The 23,277-nt window shown below is 44.2% G+C and overlaps 1 long non-coding RNA gene across 1 annotated transcript in view; it reads left to right on the top strand.

Moving 5' to 3' along the window:
- Positions 1-23,277, top strand: part of LOC125633886 (uncharacterized) — a 253,517-nt gene that overhangs the window by 207,274 nt on the left and 22,966 nt on the right. The window contains exon 4 of the long non-coding RNA XR_007355722.2: positions 9,715-9,837. This is a non-coding gene — a long non-coding RNA (uncharacterized LOC125633886). The remainder of the gene's footprint in view (positions 1-9,714; positions 9,838-23,277) is intronic.

Here is a 23,277-nt window from a genome sequence, read left to right as displayed (position 1 = left end):
AGAAAATATATTTCTGTGAATGGCTAGTTGCCAGAGTGGGAGTAGAGAGTGCTGGGGTGGAGGTTATAAAGCAGTATGCTAATCATAGCCATGTGAGCGTTGTGGCACGGATGGTGGCTGGGGTTGTCCAAGTCCAAGCCCACCTGAAGCCCTGGGTCCGAGGTTAGATGGCTAGCCTCAGCCACTGCTTGTGCACCAATGTACATGCTGCTATTTTCAATGCACTAGCTTGAGCAGAGCTAGCTTGAGTCTGGCTACTGGGAGGCTCACTCCCAGCTGCAGCACCCTACTCACTAGACCAGTGGTCTCCAACTTTTTTACACCCAATATCACTTTTTTAATCTAAGGGCAACCAGGATCTACCCCACCCCTTCCCCGAGGCCCTTCCCCAAAGCCCCGCCCTGCTCACTCCACCTCACCCTCTCCCTTGCTTGCTCTTCCCCGACCCTCACTCACTTTCACCGGGCAGGGGGTTGGGGTTCAGGAGGGGGTGCAGGCTCTGGGCTGGAGCTGAGGGGTTCGCAGTGTGGGAGGGAGCTCTGGGCTGAGCCTGGGGCAGAGGGTTGGGGTGTAAGAGGGGGTACAGGGTGCAGAAGGAGGTATGGGGTGCTGGCTCTGGGAGGGGGCTCAGGGATGGGAGTTGGGGTGTAGCCTCCCACTGGGCAGCACTTATCTCCGGTGGCTCCTGGTCAGCAGAGGGCACAGCAAGGCTAGGGCAGGCTCCCTGCCTACCCTGGCCCCACATCACTCCTGGAACTGGCCAACACACCCCTGCAGCCACTGGAGGGAAAGGTGGGGAGCAAGTGGCTCCACATGCTGCCCCTCTATGAAAGCACTACCCCCGCAGCTCTCCCGGCCAATGGGAGCTGTGGCGGCGGGGCTTGCAGGCAGGAGCAGTGTGCGGAGGGAGACCCCTGCTCCCCGGCTCTCCGGGGCTGCAGGGCTGTGCTGTTTGCTTCTGGGTGCGGCATGGGGCTGGGATAGGCAGGGAGTCTGCCTTAGTGGCAGCCACTCTGCGCTGTCAGAGATCGCGATCGACTGGGAGAACCTGTAGGATTGACCAGTCGATTGCGATCGACCAGTTGGTGACCACTGCACTCGACCATGTTGCCCCTCTGCTTTTATTAATATTCCATCTACTAGTTCTACTTACTCTAGGAATGGAAAACATGTCTCGACTGAGCTACGAGGCTGCTCCATGCCACATATTTGCGATTGCTTTCAAACGATGGGTCTCTAGTTCTCTCTATCGTAGTTCTCTCCCAGCTGTCTTACAAATTCAGGCAGTGTTCCAAACCCTTGGAAAATACTTTAAAGGGTATTTTTTCTAGCTGTAGTGATGCAAATAGTGTATTCCCTGACACACTTTGTGTCTTTGATATATTATGCTCCTTGAACTAGCCCAAGAGTTTCACATGCTTGATTGCCTAAGAGAACCTCTTCCGTCTGGTGTTACAATGAACAGCAAAAAATGCTTTTTACCTTCTTTGGTCATGTTCAAACACCCTCTCTGCCACTTCAGTTGCTGGGGCATAATGGGTCGAAGTGCAACTTTCTTGTTTGTATAATTTGGCCTATACTTCAGGCTTCATTGTTATCAAAATTGTTTTTATGCCACTGCTTAATTTCAAGATGGCCTGTTACTGCAACATGCATCTGGGCTCAGCTGCAGAAATAGCTACTGAATGGCCTCACTAAGCAAGCAGTGGGGAACATTTTAGAACAGAAATAAGGATAAGCTAGAGATGTTGCCAAGCTAGTACTGAATCTAAATCCTTCCTGCACCATCGCACATCACTTAAGGTCTGAACGAGGCTCTGCCATCCCTGGCTGTCATGCTGCTTGCCAGAATGGCTCCCTTCTTGTGGTTCTAGAACTTGACGTTTTTTTACTAGTATAGGTTGCTGGCCTATTGCTGAACCCCCAACCCAAAGGGCCAGTGGGCTGCTATTTATCTGCTCCCTTTGACTTATCTGGCTTGAGTAGTCCTACCAGGAGCTATATTCCTGCCAGCAGAGCTCTCAGGGTCATTGGAACACACAAATCACCATGTCAAGGTGCTGTCCCTAGGGAAGGTAATATTAAGTAAATAATCTCTATAAATGAATAGGTCCCAGTGTGTCCTCTGGCTGGCTCCAGATTCATTGTTAAACTTATTCCTGTGCTGAATGCCTCCCCCACTCCAACTGGTTAACTGGAGCACTCAGCACCTTTTTTTTTTGTGGTTGGCTCACTTTCTGTTTCCTTTATACCTCATCTTTAAAGGATATGATTGATCCATTAATTAACCTCTGGTGGGGCTACCCAGTGGTCAAAGATTGCCATGCAAATACCATCACAGGAATGGCTCTGTGCAGTTTCAAGTGCTTCTTCAAAAAGAACAGTTTCAATATAAGTTGCCTCACAGATGTCTATCCTAGTTACAGTGTGCAAATGTCTATGCCTTTTAGCAGAGGTGGATTAAAGTCAACTGAAGCTCATTTCCACATACACTTCCTCCTCACTAACAGACTCTCCTTCTCTTCCTCCCCACACCTCCCAGGGCTGGTCAGGCAAGCAGATGAAGCCTAGCCAACATTTTTTATGTCCCACAAAAATCCACAATAACTCCCCTCAGTTTACCATACTACAAGGTGCATGTGCATAATATACCCTCTCTCTCTCTCTCTCTCTCTGTATACAGAGATATATAAACACAGTTTTTGAGGGCCACTCAAATACAGTATTTTCAAAATTAAAAAATTGGGACAAAATAAATAGTTTTGTGGCAACATTTTTTTTTAGAGACATGAAATACTCATAAGAAACCTTTAATTTTTTTTCTCAGTGTGTGCTAGCATCACTACTGTCAGCTACCCACCCAAGCTAGCTTGAATCCAGCTAGCATGGGTAATAATAGCACTCAAGACAGTGCAGTCTTCAGAGTGGGCTCATGAGCTAAGTACGTACAAAGGGTCTGTGTCGGACTGCTGAAACCTGTGCTGCATTGTCTTCATGTGTATTGTTATCAGCACGAGCTGGATTCAAGCTAGCTCTGTTAGGCCATGCACAGCTTTTGTTGTGTAGACGTACACTGAGTCAAAAGCAATGACAGCATATTTCTTGAAGAGGAGGATTTCTCCAGTAATTTAGCATCCTGAATAAGTTTATCGTGAACCACTGAACAAGTATCATTAACATTTAGTTTGAGCACAAGAAGAGCTTTGATATTATCTACGCTCTTCTGGCTTTTCTCTTCACTCCAAACACTGTTCACAACCTGGAACACCCCTTCCACTGGGCTGTTCACTGCGGGTAAACAAAGAGAAATTGTTCTCAGTGCACCAATGTATCTTCAACAAACATTTTGTGGTTATTAAAAATAGTTTTGATTGGTGCAATGAAACACCCCCGGGACATTTCAGGTGTCCTGAAAGAAGTTCTTGGGACACCACATGAAAAACTGGGACTGTCGTGGTAAAGCCAGAGAGATAAGATGGATGAGGTAATATCTTTTATTTGACTAACTTCTGTTGGTGAGAGAGACAAACTTTCAAGCCACACACAGCTCTTTCTCTCTCTCACCAACAGAAGGTAGTCCAACAAAAGCCATTACGTCACCTACCTTGTCATCCTGGGACCGACATGGCTACAACTACACTGCCCACAACACTGGTAAAGCCAGGTCACCTAATGCTGCAATGATATTGCCTTTCTCTGTGTGTGTCCCAGAATGTACAAACTCTTCAGATACTCTCACATAGTTTATAGTTTATGCAAGACTTTGCACAGAATCAAACATTTGTGTCTTTTTATTTTTGGTATTTGTAGCATTAAACTTTTTTAAATGTTAAAAAGACAATTAAATAAACTGGCTGCAATATGTCCCCTCCTGCAGCTTGTGTTCTCTTTATCACTTCCCTCCAATTTTTCTTCATTCTGTATATTGTATATTTTTTTATCCATACTCATCTTCACTATTGTTTAATTATATTGCAGTTGTACCTAGACACCTTTATCAAAGACCAAAAGGGCCCCATTATGCTATGCACTGTATGCACACATAAAATAAACCTGGTCCCTACCCCAAAGAGATTACAATCTAAGGAATGCTTTTTCAGTGTCTCTTTTCCCTTCCTCCCTTTTCCTGTGTAATCATCTTTCTCCATCCCTCAGGTCCTCTTATTCTCCTATTTCCTCTTCCACACACATCTTCCCAAGCCCTTCAACATTTTGCTCCTTCATTTCATCTCCAGCTCCTCAGTCTTCCCTTTTTGCCTCCATTTCCTTCTTTCCACTTTCTGTCTCCCTACTGACCCTTAAACCCATCACTCACCCCTTGGCTTCTGCCTCTACCATCAACATTCACACTCAATTCACTGTCTGCCACTGCTGTGCCTTCTCCCCACTGAAGCATGGTTGCAGGAGAAGGATTGAGTAGTTATTTCATCTCCCTCATTCCCATTGAAGAGAGAGGATGCATTTTCCCTTCTGCTTCCAAATCAAGGGAGGCACTTGTAGGGTTTCCTGTTTCCACTTGCCTGAAGAAGGAGGGGGAGTGGGAATTCTTCTCTCCTCTTCCCATACGACTGCTGGGGTTTCTTCTCTCTTTGATAGAGGTGAGAATGAGGAACTCAGGGGGCAGAGTTATTTAAGGTATCTCTTTCTTCACCATTTTCCCATCACTTGAGGGCACAGAGAGTCAGGAGAGTCAGTCTTGGAAGGGTTTCAACCTAGCAACAAGTAATCCGAATGGCCGACTGAGCTGATCTGGGCCTTGGCTCAGTTGCTGTCAGGTGTTAGATTCCAGACCAGTTGGATAAGAAGAGCGAGGTGAGCCCTGATTAATTCACTCAGTTGCTCTCTGCCCTTTCCCAGCAGCAACCAAATCTGAATGGTTTCTTCCCCTGACTATGGGCGGATGGGGACCCAACACAGTGTGAAAGGGGACCTCAGTGGGAGTTCTCAAGGCATAAGGCTTCCTATAAGCTGCTCCTTCCCCCAGTGTGGCTGAGCTGTCCCCTGCCAGATCAGCTGTAAGGGCAGATACACAAACAGCTATATTGTGATTCTCCACCCTGTTTTGCCCCTGAGCGCTAGCCACTTCCTATGCCAAGTCAGTGGGCAAAGATCCAACATTTGTCCTTAGGAGCCTTTCCAGCCCAGGGCCTGGATTCATGGATTCTGCCTTAATCCATGCCTGTCTTTTAGTTTTGCCCTTGGTAAAGCATACTTTAGCAAAATGATTATTTTCATTGCAGCTGGCACACAGTTTTCCAAACACTGGGTACTGTTTGGGTTTATGCTTCAAACCACACTACTTACAGTCAACTGTCATGCTGCTTTGTGTAATTGTCTTTTGTTATGGTTTTATTTCCTTGGGCTGATACGCCTTTGTCATTATTTCCACAGCGGCACTTCCACCAACTGTTGCCGCAATGCCCGTCCTGGCACTGAAGGATTTCATATACATACTGACTGTAACTAGGATCTGACACACAGGAGAGCTGGCAAGGAGCAGAACCATTATTTCTTGGCCCCAGTCACGTGACATAGGTCAGATTCCAAAGGTTTCTTCTCCTACTGTTAGTTATTGTCAGGGGCAGGGTGGGTGCTTGTTACTTCTGTCTGCACTGGAGAGCAGTCTTCAAGAAAGAGAGCCAGGGTTCTGCATAGATATCTTCAGTTTCTCCTGCAGGACTAGTCCTTTAGTGGTTCTAACATACAACCTTAGGGCAGATAGTATAGCTATTGCTTTGGCAGGTTGCCAGCCACTTTTTTTTAAAATGTAACTTTCTGTCGCCCTTGCAATGGGGAGAACTGTTTGGCACTTTGTCCTAGCATTTCTTGTGTTCTAGTTTCCTGACTTCTGAATTGCAGGCATTAGCTGTTATTAGCTCATCTAGGATTTTGAAAGCAATTGTGTGTGTGACGCCTTTATGGGATCCAATCCTGAAGATATACATTAAAAACAACAACATTTAATTGGCATCACTGTAGTCAAAATCTCTTGCAGACAATTACATTCCATGCATGGTTTTAGATGCCGAATTAAAGATGAACAATAGATACTGGTACAAAAACATAGCCCAGTCATGCTCCCCTTGAAGTCCATGGAAGTTTTGTCATTGCCTTCAATGAGTGCAAAGTTGGTTACGACTGGTGGGAAATGTGCCCCTTTCTGGTATAGTGCCCAAGTCTCCCAGAAGGAAACACTGGGCGGGCTTTCTGATTTTATGGAACTTTTCAGAGTACTGGAAAAAGCTGTTTGAACATCCACCTCATAGAGTCTCGTAGACTTTAAGGTCAGAAGGGACCATTATGATCATCTAGTCTGCCCTCCTACACATTGCAGGACACAGAATTTCACCCACCCACTCCTATACCTGTAGTGTTCTTCTGCTAATTAGTGTAATCTTTAACTAGCTGTCATTTATGCTGGCTGCCCAGCCATTTCCCTGCTTTGTCATTTACATCATAATATTTACAGAATTAGGCATTGTGTATTTTCCTTGCAAGGTCATAAAGGGCAGTTCTGGTCTGAAGTATTTATATTAAATTCAATTATTTTTCTGTAACTTTCCCGAAACATTTTATGGTTTTTATTGGCTCCTCTTTTTGTTTTATATGTCTGGGGGAGCTGGAAGGGAAGGTGAAAGGTCAGATAGTTTCTAAGTGTCTGTCCCAAGTCATATGTGGATGGGAAGATTTTCTACTTTCTTTTCTGAAAAGGATTCATATGCTACTGAGGTGCAACAAGGTGGGGGGTGTCAAAGGGGCATAGGTATGGGGACCGGGAGACACCCCTCCTGCACCCCTTTCTGGAGACCCTGGTGCCAGTAGCCCATGAGGGTAGCTGGTCCTGGGCCAAGTGGCCCCTTTTCCTCCCTGGCTGCAGAGCATCCTCCAAGCTGGCAGGTGCCAGTGTCAGGCCTGGGCAGGGGATGCTTGGCAGGGGGTCAGTGTGGTGGGAGCTGGAATGTCGCAGCCAGGATCAGGCAGAGGAGTGGGGAGGCTGGAGCCATGAGGAGAGTGAGCCAGAGCTAGATAAATATTTCTCTCGCGTGTGTGCACGTGCGCACACACACACAGAGCTGGAACTAGATCCCTAATCTTTATCTCCAAAACCACAAGCTTCTTTCACTTGAGCATAAAGAGGACTCTCGTAACTGCCCGTAGTGGTGGACTTTTTATCCCCTCTGTGGAGCAGCCTCTAGGCCAGTGTTTCCCAAACTTGGGATGCTGCTTGTTCAGGGAAAGCCCCTGGCACGCTGGGCCGGTTTGTTTACCTGCCGCGTCCGCAGGTTCGGCCAATCACGGCTCCCACTGGCCTCAGTTCGCTGCTGCAGGCCAATGGGGGCTGCGGGAAGTGGCGCAGGCCAAGGGACGTACCGGCCGCTGTTTCCCGCAGCCCCCATTGGCCAGGCACAGTGAACTGCGGCCAGGGGGAGCCGCGATCGGCCGAACCTGCGGACACGGCAGGTAAACAAACTGGCCCGGCCCACCAGGGGCTTTCCCTGCACAAGCAGCATCCCAAGTTTGGGAAACACTGCTCTAGGCCATGACACTGGTTCCATGCACTGTTCACAAACAGATCAAATTTACCAGTGACATAAGCAAGCACAGCTCCACTAAGTCAGTGAAATACCTGCTTGTGTTAGCAACAAATATGTTGCTAAATCTCCATCATTCCCTTTACACTCATCCTGAACAACCATAGCTCCCAGGGAATTTGGATAGGAAGGAAATATTGTGAATCCTTATAACAATGACGTGACTAGATAGTGGTCTAAATATCCAACTTATATAAATACATCAAATAGCTATAAGTAATCCAGTGACACAACAGTACATGCATCAAACAAAAAATAGACAAACGTAAAGCAAACCATATAAAAGCACTGAAGCCAACACTTCTCATACAGTATGTAATCAACAGCTACATCAAGTATGTGAGTATCGGGGGATGAACACTGTAGCACTTGGTTAAGAATACAATTTACTTTATTTTTGATAGCACCTTTTATACCTGTTGCAAACCTAAACGCTTTCTTGGTCTTAGACAATTTTTAGATTTTTAAGGCCAGAAGGGACTATTATGATGATTTAGTCTGACCTATAAGTACAGAGCTAAATCATTCAAAAAATATGAGGAGAGAGAAAGTAAGTAGTACAAGCAAGGGAGAAAATATATGTCTTCAGAGCATAGCCAGAGTCAGTCTCTGTCCCAAAGAGATTACAATCTAAATCAGAGAGTCCATGAGGTGAGCTACAGGAAGGTTCTAGAATTGATATCTCCTGTGAAGGGACAGGGAGGAGACCAATGCTAGATGAGAAAAGGGAGCAGGGAGGGGATTAGCAAAAGAAAAGAGCCCTGAGCCTGTGTAAATCAAGTGCATGAAGGCTTTTAAAAATGAAGACCATTTTGAACTGGATCTTTATCTGAGAGAAAAGCCAGTGGAGTTTGGGGAGAATAGGGCCAAGGGATGATTTAGTTGTAGTTCTTTGTACCTGTGAAAAGGCAGGACATGGGGCACATTCAGGAGTCTGGATATCTAAGATTTGTGAGGGGACTTTGGGGCACCGATGAGGATTTCCTCAAAGGGCAGTTGATGCAGCAGTGAACACAAGCAGCATTTCATAAGAGAAGTAAAGCAGATTTGCAGAGACACTCCAAGAGATGTGGGAGGAGGTGAGCCGGTCTGGGTCAAGGTAGGAGATAAAGACGGCAGAGTTGAGTTTTAGGACACTTCTTGTGGTGTAGGGAGCTTTAAGAACCATGGTGACACTCTGTACAATCTGGAACAAAAAGTCCTATCACTTAGAAATCAGTTGGTTGGAGACTGACTACATGAATGGAGAAGACTGGACGCAAATTATAAAAAACACTCCTCATACCGTGCTGACTCAATTCAGATTGTTTTTATTTCTTGTTTGTTTTGTTAAATTAAAGTTCTTTAGTTAACTGAAGACATGATTAGTCTACCATGTGGTCAGGAGACTTAACACTCGTCTTCTCTGAGAGAAGCTCTTCAGTCTTTGAGACATGTAAAGGTAGGCAGTTGAGAAAAATCCACAAGTTTATTTGGTAGGAACAGGGAGGTCAGAGAGGAGTTTGATAATGATTGTGTTATTCAAATCAATGAGAAATGTAACTGCACAAAAAAGTAACAGAATGCAGCAAAACAGATAACCCTCTGTCTAGTTAGAATTTCACTCATGTCTGGAAAATTAGTACCAGGTTTCATGCTTATCTGCACCTATCTGTGAACATGTCATGAAACTGAACTTAGCACAGAGGCCATTACTCTTCTGCACTTTAAAGAACATTATTGGTTTCATTACTTTATCACTTTTTCTGCAGTCTATTAAATCTTTGTATTAAGGTGAAGAACTAGCAGCTTTATTATTTAGTGTGGTTTGATAGGCTAGAACCAATTAAAACTCCCAAAATGTCCCCTGATTCTTGTCCAAAACTTGGGATGGATTCTGTGGGTGTTGTGAACTTTGCTCCATCTCAGTCCGGCACCCAGGAGGGCTTATTCTGAGCACATTACAGCCACATGTGCAATTTAAACATGCCCATATATTTGATCCCTATAAATATGCAATTGCTACAGTAGCACAAAAGGAAAGCAGGCCCCAAACTGCCCCAGAACAGAAAAGCTATTATGGAAGATTCCCAATTAGCTTCAGATGCTGGAGCAAATCTGACTACGTCTTCATTTTATCTAGCAACTGTTGGGTCTACCACATCCTCTGCTGCTCTCTCTGCCTTGGAATCCTGGGAGGCTCCAGGACAAGTGCAGTGGTTACTGAACCTCAAGAGGAGGAAACTACATAGAAACAGAAAATTGGGTAAGCAAAACCGCCAAATACAGCATATGTTAACAAACTGGGTCTCTGAAGCGTGGTTCCTCACAAAAACAAATATGTGAGGAGAACAGGTTCCTATTTTGCCCATATTCTCTTTGGGTTTGATCCAAAGTCCATTGAAGTCCATTGAAAAGCCCCCCTCCGCCCTCCCAATGATTCAGGGGGCTTTGTATAAGACCCTTACAATACCGTGAGAGATGTGAAATGCTGTATTTTACTAGTTGAGGGCTTGTCTACACAGGATGTTACTGGGCAGCAAGCCAGGCGATGACTCTACAGTGCACTAGCTTGCCACACAGTAAGGTCCCATGTGCACACTGCTCCAGTGTACTAAAAGTTCTGTAGTGCACTTTGATGTACTCCCATTACAAATATACTAGCAATAGTTGGCAATAAGAAAACACTCCCTAAAATTACAGCTGCCTCCTCCTGTAATATAACATAGACATGCATGGGTAACATCGCCAACGCACCACTTGAGCATTACTAAAACCGAAATACCCATTAAATAAACCCATCTAAGGTAAAAGCATGAGAGAATGGATTGACTTTGCACTGCGCCCTGGAGGTTAACAAGCTCAGATCTGTTGGACCAAAGGGGGAAGCAATTTTCAGAGATGAGGACCCTCCTCCACTGGGAACACTTGGCCCCCAAAGCCTTCATCCAGCACACACTGAAGTCAATAGTAAAGTTTGCATTGACTTTCAGTGAGTAGAATCAGGCATCAAATCCCAGCCTCTGGAGGTTCAAAACCTATTAACATTTGCACAGAGCCAGCTGGAAAGGCTGTTTAGCCCTTAATTTTTAACAAGTGGCTCAGCAAAGTGAAGCTGGAATGTACATTTGCAAGGAAAGCCACAGATGAGACGAGAATGCTAACATGCTTCACTTGAACACAGCTGGTGTTCTTAGACTTCACTGAATCCATAGTAATCTTATCCTCATGAACGGAGGTGATGCTTATCCAAACAAATTCCTCTTTGTCACTTCCTACAAACCCTTCTTCCTCATCTTGTTTACGTTTTTGTATATGTAGTTAAGTTTTGATTTACTTGTTTATGGCTATATTATTAAAGGTGGTCAACTTTCTTTTTTAACGAAAAATGGCTTTTTGACCAAACAAAAATTTGCGTTTTGGTCAAATGTTTCTGTTTTTTGGAAGAAAACCTGATATTTTTCAGTAAAAATTTTGTTTTCTTTATCAAAAAAGTGAAAAATTTTCACAGGATACTCCCCTTTCCTCAAAAATTCTTTAAAGAAAGAAGAGAGATTTCTTGATCTGTTCTCTATATTATACAGTTGTCTCAATACATGCTTTGCCCACTCTATCACAATACAAGCAATGTCAATTTAAAAAAACAAAACTATGAGATCTTTAGAAAATAAATAAGAGATGCACAGGACAACTCAGATGGGAGAGACAAGCAAAGACAAATCAAGAAAATTACAGAGAAACTACCATGTGGTAAGACAATTTCAGGTAGGCCATGATATACACTTGACTTTATTCCACTTAACAAATGGAGCGAGGACAATTTTACTCTAGCTGAGGATCTGCCCCCTAATTCCTCTTCTACCCCCTTTTGGTTCAAATTGCTTCTTTAGTCAGAAAGGGATTTTTTTTTTTAAAGACAAGGTCTTGTCTACCCTGGAAGACTTTTTAGCAACTGGAACTAGAACAAGTAGAACTAGCGAAGTTATGATATTGTAAGAGATTGAAAGTTGAGTAACTGAGAAAGGTAAGTAACTGAGTAACTAACTGAGAGATTTTTTTTGTCAGTTTATTTAACTCCAATGCACAAGAAATATATGGGAAAAAGGATGTCTTTGTTAAAAGAGAGGACACTGCCATCTCTTCAATTAAGAGCAAGACCTCATGATACACATCTGAGACCTACCTGTCCCCCAGCAAAGCTAAAAAGGATAGATCTGACATTCCTGACTTTTCTTAAGATATTAAATAAGCAGGGGAAAACAAACTAAATATCCACCATAGAGGCCTTCTTCATACATCATAAAAATGCAAAAGGGGGTACAAATCCAACTTTTTAACAATCCTTTGCAGGTCACCTTTAATATGGAAGATGAAGGGTGCATACTGGGATCTGTAGCCTCCGTGGACTGTTATAATTAATTATATTGTCTACTTAGTGCCCAGAACAATCTCCAGCACTATAGCGTTTTTTTTATTAATGATATGTCCTGCAGCAGTAGGAGTTGAAGCCATAGGAGGCGATGGCTCTAAGTAATGGTAGCAACCCCTTAAATTTAAGGAAACTGCTTACGTTACTTTGAAATGTACAGATGTGTTAGTGTGAATTAACAAACACTCAAACGTTTTCCCTGCATAATTTTAATCACACAATGAAATTGGTCATTGATACTCTTGTCAAACACTTGTTTTATTGGAAACTTCAATCTATCAGTTGCAGCTCAAAAGCCAACTCTTCACTCAATTCCACAAACAGAGTCAGAGCTCAACAGAATTCTGTTATTGCCTTAAAGGTACAGTTACCCGACACATGTCCCTTATCTAAACAGCGGTCAGGATCTAAAACAAGAAGCTGTTGCCTATGTGTGTGTCCGAGTCTCATCCTGAGGCTGACTGACCACAACAGAAAAATTTTTAAAAGTTTTCCATTGCTGTGAAGGACGGTTTCTTAGCCCTGGTCTACAATACAAAGTTTTGTCGGTATAACTACATTGCTGAGGGGTGTGGAAAATCCATGCAAAAACCTTAGTTCTATACCGACCTAATGGTCTAGACAGCACCATGTCAATGGAAGGGCTTCTCCCATAGACATAGCTACTGCCTCTCAGGAACGTGGAGTACCTATGCTGATAGGAGAAGCTCTTCTGCTGGTGTAGGTAGTGTCTTCACTAAGTACCGCTGCAGCACTGTAAGTGTGGACAAGCCCTTAGTTTCTATTATAGCATCTGCAAAGTCATAGCTTAACTGTTCTGGGTGGTGAACAACCTGGTTGATCCCTTTTTATTTGCACTCAGTGGATAAGCTGAGTATTTCTCACTTGTGAGGCATTTTAGACTGTGCTGCAGATAAGCTTACTCACAGATAAAGACAGAGCTGTCTGCCTCCAGCATAGTGGAGCTGTGTCTGGAGGGCATAAATGCAAAGTATGCTCTGCTTGAGTTTCAGCTGATGTCACCAGGGCCGGCCCACAACATTTTGGCACCTGAGGCAGGGAGCTCAAATAACCCCCCCATACCCCCTCGCTTGGGCCAAAACTTTGAAAGGTCTCAATTCTGCCTTCTTCCTGTTCTACTCCTCTCATGGTACTGCTCTGCTACCTACCCCAATAAAGGAGAACTAACCACTTAAATTGCCTTGTTCAAAAATTTTAAGTAACACTTAACTTTCAAACGCCTGAACCGCAAATGTACCTTTTCTTGTCTGCATAGTAAACACTGGCATTTTTATCAGTTTGAATAATCAAAATGGTCCTTTCCGTGCCTTCTTGGTTGCAAAGATTTGAACTGCTTCCTGAAGGTCCACAGTCTGGGCCAGCTCATGCTCTATTGAGATGATTGCAAGGTTGACCAGCCTCTCCTGTGTCATTGTGGAGCGTAGATGTGTTTTTATTAACTTCAGCTTGGAGAAGCTGTGTTCTCCACTGGCAACTGTTACAGGAAGTGTTGAAGTATGCGCAGAGCAACAAAAGCATTTGGAAAGAGGGTGGTCATCTTATTTGTGCACATATATTCCAGAACAGCCTTTGGAGTTGATCCTGCTGAAATGTATCTTAAAAGGGCTTTCAGTTCATCACCTAAATCACTTGCATCAATATCACGCAGGTCATCATGTGTCAACCCTGTCTCTAGTGCCCTGCATTGCTGGTGTAGGTCTTCAGGTATAGTGAGGAGTTTTGGAATATCATACAACATCCCAAATATACTGCTGTGTTCCTTGAACTGCATAAAACGTTCTTCAACTGATTGTATTGAACAATCTAAGCACCTGGTTAAAGAATTCAACTTTGAATTGTTGTTTGGGGTCTCTTATGGGATTATCCCGTGCCTTGTAATCAAAATGTCTTCTTCTTCGGTGACTCTTGTATTCTTGAAGGGTGCAAAAATAGCTTCAGTGTGAAGTTTCTCTGCCGACTTCTGTGCACTCTTCAGAACGTTTTGAAATCCCTCATCTGACTGGTAAGACTGTAGGTATGACTTCGCGTTGTCCAGTTGTTCCATTGCTCCAGATATATCAAGGTCAAAACCTCGGATTCTCTTGCTTACAACATTTATTTCAAACAGTATGTCATGCCACAACACTACGCCACACAGAAATTTGAAGTTATGTATGCTTCTGGTGATTCCATTTCCCTCTGCCACTGTTGTCCCACAAACAGTTCTTGTCCTAGCATTATCCGCCATCGATGAGTTGATGCAGAGAAAAATACATAGATGCTTTGAATTACATTAAAAAATTCAGCAGCCTCACTAGAAACTGATGCTGCATCACTGACCACCAAGTTCAATGAATGAGAACTGCATGGAACAAAAAAAGCTCAAGGGTTTAACTTTCGGATCCGTGTCTGCACTCCTCTGTTCTTTCCTCTCATGTTAGCATAATTATCGTAGCCCTGACCTCTCATGTCAGCTATTGCAATTCCCGTATCTTCCAGCTTTTTAAGAAGCACATTTGTCATACCAGGTCCTGTAATATCATCAATGTCAATAAATTCTAGAAAATGCTCTCCGACAGTCACCATTGCAGGGACATTTTCACTAGGTTCTGCTGTTGTTACAAAACGCACCATTAAAGTCATTTGTTCCGTATGGCTGATGTCAGGTGTGCAGTCCAGAATAACAGAGTAATATCTTGCTGACTTCAGATCTGCCACAATCTTCTGTTTGACATTTGTTGCCAGTAACTGTATGATCTCGTTTTGAATTGTTTTTCCAAAGTAGTGGTATGTGTACATTTCTTGGGTGGTAACTCTTCTTAGATGCTCCTAGAGTACAGCATCAAACTCAGCCATCAGCTCCACAATTTTAAGGAAGTTTCCACTGGTGACACATACAGCTGATCTGAAGTGCCACACAGTGCTAGGTTTTGGGTAGCAAGCATTCTCACAATGGCAATGAGCCTTTTCGGAATATTTTGCCAGTAAAGAGACTATGATGCAGTCTTCTCTTGATGCTGATCATCTATGGTGGCCTTTAACCTTAGTCTCATCTCAAGCTCTTTCCACCTATGGAATGCTCTCTGGTGATTTGCTGCCTTCTCATGGCATGCCAGATTTGTAGCCAGATGTTTTCCAGTCCTTTGTTCCTGTAGAACCCAATGTGGCTGGAACATTAGACTGGAAGAGTTTGCAACAAAAACAGTATGCAGCATTCTGGGTTTCTGAGTACATAAGCCATGGCCTCTCCACTTTGTCACCATTGGGGATTTCACGCCAGTAATGTGTTGGATGGAAATTTCTATTTTCATTGTCTTTGGGGAACATGAAGTTTTTCACTTGCTGTGGCCCATGCAGTACAAGGAAGTCCCTTAGGCTACTGATCAAGTGGGTCCACAGTCCTGGGCCATTGAGACTTAAGGAACTAAACTCAGCAGCAGCTGTTTCTTGCGCCTCCACCACACTCTTCTCTGATCTACACTTTTCTTCAGGAATGTGCATGGTTACATCCATTTGAGATGGAGATATGGATGGTGCAGTAGCTGCCAGCTCACCTGCAGTCTGACTAACTGGAAGATCAGGCATCTCCTCACCACTCACATCCTCACTGGGGCCGGAAGGCTCACCGTGAACATGTGTGTCTATGTATCTCAGGAGAGCTCCTTCCTGCTTAGATAGAAAAGCTTCCTTTGCTTTCTTTCTTTTTCTGAATGCTGCCCCAGAGGGGCGTTTTCTTCTTTCACTCATGACTGCTGTTCTGTGCCAGCTATAGTGGCTCTCAACACTCAATTGAAGGGGACAAATAAGCAGGCTGGAAGCAGGGCCTGAGTGAGGGAAGATATCAGCATTTAAAGGGCCTAACTGGCTCCTACTACTTCGGTTGACTGCCTGTTCTCCTTAAGTGGGTTCAGGGAAGCAGCAGGAAACAGGAAGCTCCCTGAGAAGCTGGTGTTAATCAGTCCAGGCTCCTGGGGGTACGAGAGAGGTACCTAAGAGGCTCCTCCTCCTCTCTCTCCCTGCGGCTCCTGCTGCTTTCTGCTATTCCATCTCACCTTTTCTCCTGCCTGCCTGTTATGTCTCTTGTGCCCTCCTCCCTCCGGGACAGCACTCATAGAATCATAGAATCATAGAATATAAGGGTTGGAAGGGACCCCAGAAGGTCATCTAGTCCAACCCCCTGCTCGAAGCAGGACCAATTCCCAGTTAAATCATCCCAGCCAGGGCTTTGTCAAGCCTGACCTTAAAAACCTCTAAGGAAGGAGATTCTACCACCTCCCTAGGTAACGCATTCCAGTGTTTCACCACCCTCTTAGTAAAAAAGTTTTTCCTAATATCCAATCTAAACCTCCCCCACTGCAGCTTGAGACCATTACTCCTCGTTCTGTCATCTGATACCATTGAGAACAGTCTAGAGCCATCCTCTTTGGAACCCCCTTTCAGGTAGTTGAAAGCAGCTATCAAATCCCCCCTCATTCTTCTCTTCTGCAGGCTAAACAATCCCAGCTCCCTCAGCCTCTCCTCATAAGTCATGTGTTCTAGACCCCTAATCATTTTTGTTGCCCTTCGCTGGACTCTCTCCAATTTATCCACATCCTTCTTGAAGTGTGGGGCCCAAAACTGGACACAGTACTCCAGATGAGGCCTCACCAATGTCGAATAGAGGGGAACGATCACGTCCCTCGATCTGCTCGCTATGCCCCTACTTATACATCCCAAAATGCCATTGGCCTTCTTGGCAACAAGGGCACACTGCTGACTCATATCCAGCTTCTCGTCCACTGTCACCCCTAGGTCCTTTTCCGCAGAACTGCTGCCTAGCCATTCGGTCCCTAGTCTGTAGCTGTGCATTGGGTTCTTCCGTCCTAAGTGCAGGACCCTGCACTTATCCTTATTGAACCTCATCAGATTTCTTTTGGCCCAATCCTCCAATTTGTCTAGGTCCTTCTGTATCCTATCCCTCCCCTCCAGCGTATCTACCACTCCTCCCAGTTTAGTATCATCCGCAAATTTGCTGAGAGTGCAATCCACACCATCCTCCAGATCATTTATGAAGATATTGAACAAAACCGGCCCCAGGACCGACCCTTGGGGCACTCCACTTGATACCGGCTGCCAACTAGACATGGAGCCATTGATAACTACCCGTTGAGCCCGACAATCTAGCCAACTTTCTATCCACCTTATAGTCCATTCATCCAGCCCATACTTCCTTAACTTGCTGACAAGAATACTGTGGGAGACTGTGTCAAAAGCTTTGCTAAAGTCAAGAAACAGTACATCCACTGCTTTCCCTTCATCCACAGAACCAGTAATCTCATCATAGAAGGCGATTAGATTAGTCAGGCATGACCTTCCCTTGGTGAATCCATGCTGGCTGTTCCTGATCACTTTCCTCTCATGCAAGTGCTTCAGGATTGATTCTCCAATCATCTCTGTGCATCTAGAGCAGAGAGAATACATATGCACCAGCAGGAGACACAATTTTCTACACTCTGGGTCCTAGTGGCGCCACCCCCACAGTCTGGCACCTGAGGTGGCCGCCTCAGTTCGCCTTATGGTAAGGCCAGCCCTGGATGTCACCCACTGATGTTCTGAGGCATGTGTGGACCACAGTTCCATCTTACTCCCCGCTGTTGAAAGCCAGTGAGAAAGTGGTGGGGCCATTATTGGGTTTGATCTTCAAGGGCTCCTTAAGAGAAAAGATGCCAGCTTTTCTTTAAAAACCAACTGTTAGCTACTTGTTCAAGAAACCATCTCCTAATGCTCACATTCTCTCCACTTCTTTCTTTACAGAAAACTATCAGGAAGGTTGTGGCAAGACAATTCCAGCAGCATCTGCAGTGCTAGGGGCGTTTTATCCCAATCAGTTTGGTTTTAGTCCTGGATGCAGACTGGAGACTGTGCAGGCTGATGATCTTCTCCAGGTGTCTGTGTTGATTCTTTCAGATTTCTCAGTTGCTTTTGGAAACTCGTGGCCAGAAGGTAGCACTAACACTCCTTCAGGCCAAGAATGGATGGATGGAGTCCACTCTTTTCTTTCTGAGAGATCCCAGGGGATAGTATTGGGCAACAGTTTTCTTGCTTCGAGGTTGCTCTTGTGTGGGGTTTGGCAGAGTTCCTTTTTGTTCCACCTTCCTGTTCAATATGTATAAAGGGCCATTGGGAGAGTTAATGATGAGGTATCTGGATTATCGTACCGTCATTATCCATGACACTAATCTGTATCTCATCCAACCAGACCAGTAGAGTGGAGTGACTTACTTAGTGTCTGGTAGAGATCGAGGCATATATACAAATTATTTGTCTGAGATAAAGAGGAAGGTAACCTTTATCAGGGTAAGTGAAACAGTTGGACAAATAGCAGAGATTATAACAGTGGTCCTTTTTGAGGCCCGTGATTACTATTTTAAATTTAGATTCATAGCCTGAGAGGTTTTATTGTCTCCCCAGCAGCTCTTGGATGTCTAGTTGATAGTGATTGCTTTTTACAATTCTACAGGTCAGAAAGCTGTGACTTTTTTTGCTTTTGGAGGTGGCTTTCCCATGGCTAACTATGCCTTAGTCAGCTCCACACTGGAATGCTGCAGTGTGCTTTACTTGGGATTACATCAATCCCATCTGGAAATAGCAGTTAGTGCAGAATGCAGCAGCCCTCTTGTTAAGTGATACTTCTCCTACATGACTGTCTCCACACAACTTGACTCCAGGAGACTGCCAGCAGGTTTTAACCATGATTTCTGAACCAGTGTTGGGCACAGTCTGTCCTGGTGTGCATTGATCATTCAACTGTGTTGAGTGCCGATTCATCTGTACCCACTGCTGACACACCTTGTAGATGAGGTTGTTGAGACACCATGGTGGTATGGTTGCCATAAGATTTTATCACCATGTGTTTGGGAAGCCCTATGTCAGAAGGACATTGCCAGATATTTGAAAATTGCCATTAGCTGTAACTTACCCTTATCAGTTGGCAAATCACGTCTTCTTCCATACTGATTTTTTTTTCCATTTGTCAACCATTGATTTATTTTCCCATGTGTTTTGAGGAGAACTGAAATTAGCATTGCCCTTCTTGTCTAAGAATAACTTCAATTTACTGTACATGGTGCCTTTTTATGCCAAAACATCTTTGGGCACTAGTAACATCAATCGATGTCAACACGACTCTTGAATAATTAAGCAGTGCAGTCAAACCTCGTTTATCCAATAGCATAGTGGACTTAGAAGTAATGTGGATAAACAGGGTTTTGGATAATCAGGAGACATTTCAATGTACTTAATGTATCGATGTCTTTGATACCTGTTAGGAGATAGAAAAGAAGTACTTGTGGCACCTTAGAGACTAACCAATTTATTTGAGCATGAGCTTTTGTGAGCTACAGCGATGAAGTGAGCTGTAGCTCACGAAAGCTCATGCTCAAATAAATTGGTTAGTCTCTAAGGTGCCACAAGTACTCCTTTTCTTTTTGCAAAGACAGACTAACACGGCTGTTACTCTGAAACCTGTTAGGAGATACAACTCATTTCCGATCAGCAACTGTTGAAATAAACAAGGTTTGGCTAAAATGACCTTGTGCAGGGCATTTCCCTAGTCTAGGAAGCTTTTCGGGACAGAGACTGTCATTTTCTCGCTATTCGTGCAATGCCTAGTGCAATGGGGCCCTGAGCTGGTTGGCCTGTAGACACTACCACAATACAAATGTTTCATTGTAATGATGATAAATGACAAGACTGGGTTTGAAGGCCTGATGCTGTGTAAAAGTGAGGAGGAAATTATAGCGGTATAGGGCTAAATTTTGCCCACTGCTCTATTTGTGCAACCTCACTGAAGCCAGCAGGCAAGTCTGAGTGAACATTTGCCCCCGAGATTCTTTAAATTTTGTTTTTAATAGATGATGCTTGGTATAGAGAGAGAACTTCTAGAAAATAAGGACCTGATCCTATGCCACTGAAATTACTGGGAGTTTTGCCATTGACTTTCATGGGACTAGGATCAGGAACTTAATGCTCTTTATATGAGCCAGTCAGATTCCCTGAATCACCTCTCAGCATTTCATTTGGTTTATACTATTGTTTTAGAGTCACTGCACAACCAGCAAAGCAAGCATAAAAACACTGCATCTGATTCTCAGGTCTGTTAGGGCAGCTTTGTGCCTGTTTACTGGCGCAAGACTGCTCTAGAGTTGGCAGCTACAGTGACTGGAAGATTCCCTTATGTAGGGGAATCCTCTTCCATGGTGTAGACCTCCCAAAGTGGCTCATACATACTTCTCCCGATAAGTCCCTGGCATAGGGGGCATGGCTAGGGGAAAATGGGTGTGGCTGGGCTATTCTTATGCCCCACAGATTCCCATCTCCCAGATACCCCTCATTGACAGTTGGTGTAGTTTAGTGTAACCCTGAGGCTGTTCTAGACTATACTGAGAGCCAAACTGACACAGAATGGTCCCCACAGTCAGGAGGCATAAACAGCTACTTTTCAATCCTTTCCCCTGCTGCAAAATAGTGGCTGTTATTTTTTTAAATTTCATCAGTATAGTTGGAGAATTAAAACATAATAGACATTTAGAAACTTTCTCACTTTCCCCAACTATCTGCAACAGTTTCAAGATAAGTAATTATTTTTAAAATCACATTGAACAGAAGACTACTTTTAAAAGACTTATGCTTGTATCATAGCACAGATACTCTCTCTATATCTACTTTGTATCGTTAGTTATGCAAAGGCAAAGAAACTACACTTACACGGTAATTTTGTTTGGCAAGGTAAACCACAAAAGATATGCTGTGTCATGCCTTTTTATGAGTACGCAAGAATTGCCAAAGAAATCTAAATGAGATGATCGTTGTTAGGAAAAGAGGAAATAGCCCTGGTCAGTTATACAACACTGAGACTTGTAACCACTTGTGGTGGATAGTTTCAGGACCGGTTTAAGTCTAATTTAAAATTATTTTCTTAGTAGCTGACAGCAGCTTCCAAAGTGATCTTTATGTTACTCCATCACCACCTAAATTTTGTTGATTTGCTTTACATTCCCCACTAAACTGTGGCCTGGTAGTTACAGTAGTTGCCACATGAACAGGAATTGTTTGATTCTCTTGACCTATACTGTAAGACAGTTGTGAATTTAGGGAGGTGACAAGGGGGAAGACACTTCTAGCAGAAAAAAATGATCCTTGAAATTTACTGTGGACACGCTTGCTATAGTGACAGCTATTTTCAACTAAGTGTAGAGCAGCCGGTCACATGCTAGTTTGTCCATATGCAAAGAACAAAACCCACATTTCTCAGTCGAGATGACTTTGTTTCAGATTATGGAATGACAGCCCAAAAAAGAACAAATAATGGGTGAAACCTGGCTCCCCAAAAGTCAATGGCAAAACTCCCATTGACTTCAGTGGGGTCAGGATTACAGCCATTGTCTCCAAAGGGGAAGCCCTTGAGGAATTCCACCATGATTTCAACAATTTCCATCCCACCATCAACCTCAGCCTGGACCAGTCCACACAGGAGATCCACTTCCTGGACTCTACAGTGCTAATAAGCGATGGCCACATGAACACCACCCTATACCGGAAACCTACTGCCACTATACTTACCTACATGCCTCCAGTTTTCATCCAGACCACACCACACGATCCATTGTCTACAGCCAAGCTCTAAGATACAACTGCTCCAACCCCTCAGACAGAGACAAACACCTACAAGATCTCTATTAAGCATTCTTACAACTGCAATACCCACCTGCTGAAGTGAAGAAACAGACTGACAGAGCCAGAAGAGTACCCAGAAGTCACCTACTACAGGACAGGCACAACTAAGAAAGTAACAGAATGCCACTAGCCGTCACCTTCAGCCCCCAACTAAAACCTCTCCAGCACATCATAAAGGATCTACAACCTATAGAATCATAGAATCATAGAATATCAGGGTTGGAAGGGACCCCAGAAGGTCATCTAGTCCAACCCCCTGCTCGAAGCAGGACCAATTCCCAGTTAAATCATCCCAGCCAGGGCTTTGTCAAGCCTGACCTTAAAAACCTCTAAGGAAGGAGATTCTACCACCTCCCTAGGTAACGCATTCCAGTGTTTCACCACCCTCTTAGTGAAAAAGTTTTTCCTAATATCCAATCTAAACCTCCCCCACTGCAACTTGAGACCATTACTCCTCGTTCTGTCATCTGATACCATTGAGAACAGTCTAGAGCCATCCTCTTTGGAACCCCCTTTCAGGTAGTTGAAAGCAGCTATCAAATCCCCCCTCATTCTTCTCTTCTGCAGGCTAAACAATCCCAGCTCCCTCAGCCTCTCCTCATAACTCATGTGTTCTAGACCCCTAATCATTTTTGTTGCCCTTCGCTGGACTCTCTCCAATTTATCCACATCCTTCTTGTAGTGTGGGGCCCAAAACTGGACACAGTACTCCAGATGAGGCCTCACCAATGTCGAATAGAGGGGAACGATCACGTCCCTCGATCTGCTCGCTATGCCCCTACTTATACATCCCAAAATGCCATTGGCCTTCTTGGCAACAAGGGCACACTGCTGACTCATATCCAGCTTCTCGTCCACTGTCACCCCTAGGTCCTTTTCCGCAGAACTGCTGCCTAGCCATTCGGTCCCTAGTCTGTAGCGGTGCATTGGATTCTTCCATCCTAAGTGCAGGACCCTGCACTTATCCTTATTGAACCTCATCAGATTTCTTTTGGCCCAATCCTCCAATTTGTCTAGGTCCTTCTGTATCCTATCCCTCCCCTCCAGCGTATCTACCACTCCTCCCAGTTTAGTATCACCCGCAAATCATCCGCAAACCTATCCTGAAGGACAATCCCTCACTCTCACAGATCTTGGAAGATAGGCCAGTCCTTGCTTGCAGACAGCCCCCCAACCTGAAGCAAATATTCTCCAGCAACCATACATCACACAACAAAAATGCTAACCCAGGAACCTATCCTTGCAACAAAGCCCGTTGCCAACTGTGTCCACGAATCTATTCAGGGGACACCATCATAGGGCCTAATCACATCAGCCACACTATCAGTGGCTCGTTCACCTGCACATCCACCAATATGATGATATATGCCATCATGTGCCAGCAATGCCCCTCTGTCATGTACATTGGCCAAACCGGACAGTCTCTACATAAAAGAATAAATGGACACAAATCAGACGTCAAGAATTATAACATTCAAAAACCATCCAGAGAACACTTCAGTCTCTCTGGTCACTCGATTACAGACCTAAAAGTCGCAATATTACAACAAAAAAACTTCAAAA

Source organism: Caretta caretta, chromosome 3 (assembly GCF_965140235.1).
Source record: "Caretta caretta isolate rCarCar2 chromosome 3, rCarCar1.hap1, whole genome shotgun sequence".
Taxonomy (NCBI): domain Eukaryota; kingdom Metazoa; phylum Chordata; order Testudines; family Cheloniidae; genus Caretta; species Caretta caretta.
The sequence above is the reverse complement of the archived record's forward strand: the minus strand, read 5'-3'. Positions and strand labels throughout refer to the sequence as shown.